This window comes from Gekko japonicus, unplaced genomic scaffold (genome assembly GCF_001447785.1).
Source record: "Gekko japonicus isolate JY-2015 unplaced genomic scaffold, Gekko_japonicus_V1.1 scaffold1496, whole genome shotgun sequence".
Taxonomy (NCBI): domain Eukaryota; kingdom Metazoa; phylum Chordata; class Lepidosauria; order Squamata; family Gekkonidae; genus Gekko; species Gekko japonicus.
Window position 1 is genome coordinate 1 of NW_015172600.1, and position 4,860 is coordinate 4,860.

Here is a 4,860-nt window from a genome sequence, read left to right on the forward strand (position 1 = left end):
CAGCTGGTGCAGAATGTGGCGGCCAGGTTCGTAGTGAGTGCCTCTAGATGGGACCACATCCAACCTGTGCTGAAAGCGCTGCACTGGCTGCCTATAGCGTTCGGGATTCGCTTCAAAGTGCTGGTGCTTACCTTTAAAGCCCTACATGGCCAGGGTCTGGCAAACCTGAGGGACCGCCTTTCCCCACACAGGCCCCAAAGAGCACTTTGGTCGCGGTCAGAACACCGCCTAGTGACCCCGGGCCCCAAGGAGGCCAGGCTTGCTGCCACAAGGGCTAGGTCCTTTTCGGTGGTGGCTCCTACCTGGTGGAATGAGCTCCCGGAGAAAATCAGGGCCCTGCGGGACCTGGTACAATTCCGCAGGGCCTGCAAGATGGAGCTCTTCCGCCAGGCTTTTGAGTAGGAGCCGCCGCCGCCACTACCACCACCGTGCGACTGCAGAGCATTTCCGCCGTGTCGGGCTGACTGGCCAGCTGAAACATCATGGCCCATGGCATCCCCCCCCTTTTTTGACCCAACTGGGATATGCAATAGGGAGTAAGTATTGTAGTCATTTATGTATCCTGTGAGATGTGTATTTTTGGCTAAACTGTTTTAACCGTTGACTTTTACTGCACTTGTGCCTTAATTGTTTTAACTTGTATTTTTACCACACTTTTGTGCCTGTGTAAGCTGTCCTGAGCCCGCGTGCGGGGAGGGCGGGGTATAAATGAAATAAAATAAATAATTAGGGAGCAAGCTCACTCAGTTCAAGGTCCACATTCAGGGATGGCTCAGGCTCAATACAAAACAGTAAGACAATGGCGTGGGGCTTCTGTGTGGCAAGAAATGTCCCAAAATCCCAGTGAAAGAAAAGTGGAGTTGGCAGTCTCTGTGCAAGTGGAAAAGATGAGATTGTACAGTTTTGGCTGGCAGGGCAGCACAAAAGAATTTCAAAGGGTGAGTCCAGGATGACAATCTATGGATTTCCTGGTTCTGACTGGGTTTATGGGGGGAGGGGCTTCCTAGAAAGGTGACAAAAGCAGATTCCATCCCAGCAGGGTGGACAAAAGTGCTGGCATGGTGGAGGCTTCCCCCATGCCTGGAACAGGCTAATTAATTAATTATCATATGGCATTGTGTGTTGAATAGCCAAGAGATCCTAAGATTGTCTGGTAGCCAGAAATTCTAGCTCTTTAGCGTAATGCACCACTAGGTGACAAGCTAGACTTCTCTTTAAGGCAAGAGACATTTCAGAGATGGTTTGCCATTGCCTGCCTCTGCGTCACGACCCTGGTATTCCTTGGAGTTCGCCTTTCCAAATACTAAACAAGGCTAAACCTGCTTAGCTTGCGAGATCTGACAGGATCTGATGGGAGCTGGATAGTCTGGGCTATCCAGGTTGGGGCTGGTAGGCTAGGTGACATTCAGGGAAAGCCAGCAAGATAATCAGCTCACCTGGCTGCTTGATAGTAATTAGATTTTGCACTCAGGAAGACTTTTATTTGCTGATGAAACTATCATGATAGACCAAGGCGGGTTTTTTCGCACATGCACTGAAGTGTCAGCAGCCTCAATGCAACCCCCATTAAAGTACATTCCCCCATTAACTGCTACCAGAGGTCATTTCCTGTGGGAGCGCACAGGAGCTGAGCTCCAGCAGTAAGGAGTCCAGGGGGCAGGCCCCTCCCCCTGCTCCCAGCAGCCCTCAGTTGGGCCACGAGGAGCAAGAATCAGCCAGGTAAGTTGCAGAGCCCGCCCCAGCCTGCCTTCAGGTACAAGCTCTCCCTCCTCTGTGAGGGCAGATCTGCACCCCCCCCCCTTAGCTAGCAATCCAGAACAGTCCAGTGGCACCTTTAAGACCAAGTTTTATTCAGGTACAAGCTCTCCCTCCGCTGTGAGGACAGATCTGCACCACCACCCCCATAACTAGCAATCCGAAACAGTCCAGTGGAGCCGGAGTGGTGGGTGTTGCCTTCTGACACACTTCCGGTGATGTCAGGGTGTGTGGCATATGCAAATAAGGTATGCTAATAAGTTATGCTAATGAGCTATGCAAATAAGGTATGCTGATAAGTTATGGTACACTTTTTCTGTGAAATGACCCCTGACTGCCACTAAAGTACAGGATGAGCCTTCCCCGGTTTCCAGCACCTGGCCCTTTTTGGGGGGAAAGGCTACATGAAAGCCCCCTCCTTTCTCCTGTTCCCTTCCCTGGGCCTTGTTGTTGTTGTTGTTCAGTCGCACAGTTGAGCCTGACTCTTCGCGACCCCATGGTCCACATCATGCCAGGCCCATCTGTCTTCCGTTGTGCTCTGGAGTTTGCTTAATTTCATGTTCATTGCCTTGATAACACTGTCTAACCATCTCATCCTTTGCCGTCCCCTTCTTTGACCTTCAATCTTTCCCAGCATCAGGGTCTTCTCCAGTGAGTGCTCCCTTCTCGGTGGCCAAAGTATTTGAGCTTCAGCTTCAGTATCTGGCCTTCCAGGGAACAGTCAGGGTAGTTTTCTTTTAGGACTGACTGATTTGATCTCCTTGCAGTCCAAGGGACTCTCAAGAGTCTTCTCCAGCACCATAGTTCAAAAGAATCTATTCTTCAGCGCTCGGCTTTCCTTATAGTTCAACTCTCGCAGCCATGCATTACTACTGTGAATACCATTGCTTTGACCATACGGACTTTAGTTGGCAGGGTGATGTCTCTACCTTTTATTATGCTGTCTAGGTTTGCCATAGCTTTCCTCCCAAGGAGCAGGTGTCTTTTAATTTCATGGCTGCAGTCACCATCTGCAGTGATCTTGGATCCCAGGAACGTGAAGTCTGTCACTGCTTCCACGATTTCCCCTTCTACGATTTCCCCTTCTATTTGCCAATCCCTGGGCCTTATTCCGGAGCAAAGCAGTGTCACCCAAGTTTGCCTCAGAATACATGAGCAGGGTACGATCCCTTTACAGAAGAGTAGCCCCATTGGCTTCAGTATACCTACTCTGGTGTAAAACAAGAAGTGGGGACAGGATTCAGGGCATTCAAAGTAGCCAGAATATTGCTGTCTCCTTCCCCCTGCCTTCTGCCACTGAGGTTTATGATTAGTATTGTATCTTCTTCAGTGTCTCTCCGCATTGTTGTGGTAAACATCTCAAGAGCCACTTTTTAAGGAACTGGAGTTGTAGAATCCCCCCCACCCCCCAAGATCGCCTTGAAGATTGACTCTGAGTCAGCTTCCTGTATAAGCAGAGCTGTGGGAGCTGGTGTCAGGCCTTCTAATGGGACTGAGTGTTTCTTTGTTTCAGTGCAGGCGCCTTCCAGCTCTGAAAAGTTCCAGCCCTGGCATGCAAATACTTTTAAAAGTTTGCCGCCCAAACCCACCCTTTCTGGGCAGGTTTTGGATGGCAGTCCACAAGGTTGGGGAAATGTTCAGATTCTAAGCAAGAGGCTATCTTGTGAATGAATTCAGCAATTGGGAGGGGGGGAGTATGGACAAAACTAGTTTAGGAAAGACCAGGACAGCACAGGGATGTTAATGAAATTTTCTGGACACAAGAACAAAACTGGTAACATCGGGGAATGAAAATGAAACATTAAGGCAACCCGGAAAACGGCTCAGTCTCATAAGAATAGCCTGAGGAGAACCTTGACCTCACCTTCTCATAGCTATCTCCTAACATGGCTGCCAAAGCAAATTTTGCCATGATGGAATCAGGGCAAATAGCACACATCTAGGTAGGAAGGGGATCCTTAGTAACACTTTTCTACATCCATAGCTAAAGATAAAATGGAGGTGGGATCATTTCTTTCTCCAAGGCAGGGCCAAAAAGACACGGTAATAATGCAATTATTAATATCCCTCTGTGAAGACAAACCATAATTCTCTTGTTCCATTAGATTACCTCAGTTGTTTCAGAGGAAAGCCATGATGGCCTGCAGTATAACAGCTAGGTTTGAGTCCAGCGGCACCTTAGAGACCAACGAGGTTTTGGGCAGAAGATTTTGAGAGTCAATGCTCCCTTCGTCAGATACCAATGAAGTAGGGATCCCAAGTCCCCCCGGGGGCTTGGATCGGGCCCCGGGGGGGAACTCCTCCCCGATGTGCGCGTCACCCGGAAGTGACACGGGTGTCATGCCTGCCCCTGCTGATGACCTGATGAGGCACCTGCCAGCCAGGAGCATGGGGAGTTGACACCACAGGCTCCTGAGGAACGTACTGCAGCAGAGACTTATAGGCAAAGACTGGCTCCTGTGGCTGAAAGCTCCCTAAGTGATGAGGAGGATAGAGCCTCACAGGAAACACCTGCACAGGATCAGGCTTTGCTGCAGCACAGAGACTCCTCGCCCGATTCGCCACCACCTGTGACCAGGCTCCGGAATCAAAGGAGACAGGAGCTAAGAGATAGACGCCGGGATGCACGCATGCATGCAAGATGATCTCTTAGCCCTGAGTATTAACTGAACCATGACCTCCCTTCCTGCCAGCTAACGAGATAATTAGCCAGCACTGTACATCATCACGGCTGTTGCTGGAAGGAAGTTGTGCTGGCAAACGTCATTTGTCAGGACCTGACTCCATGTATCTCTGCTCCAGAACTCTTGTCGTCTTGATCCCCGGCTTTTGACCCTCGGCTTCGTTGACCCTGCTCTCGTCTCTGACTCCTCTGGCATCATTTTGATTTATGGACATTGAACTCTGGTATGTCTGACCCTGGCTTTGGATTCTGATTTAAACCTGTTTGAACTTTGCTGCTTGTCTTACTCGGCTTGACTTCGGACTGCTCTTGGACTTTGCTTGCTTGCATCACGCCCCCAGGCCCTGCTGTGACAGCGGGCACGCTGGGGGCGGGGCCACGGCCATACAAGGGAAAACTCTATGGTTTTCCCTTGTATGGTT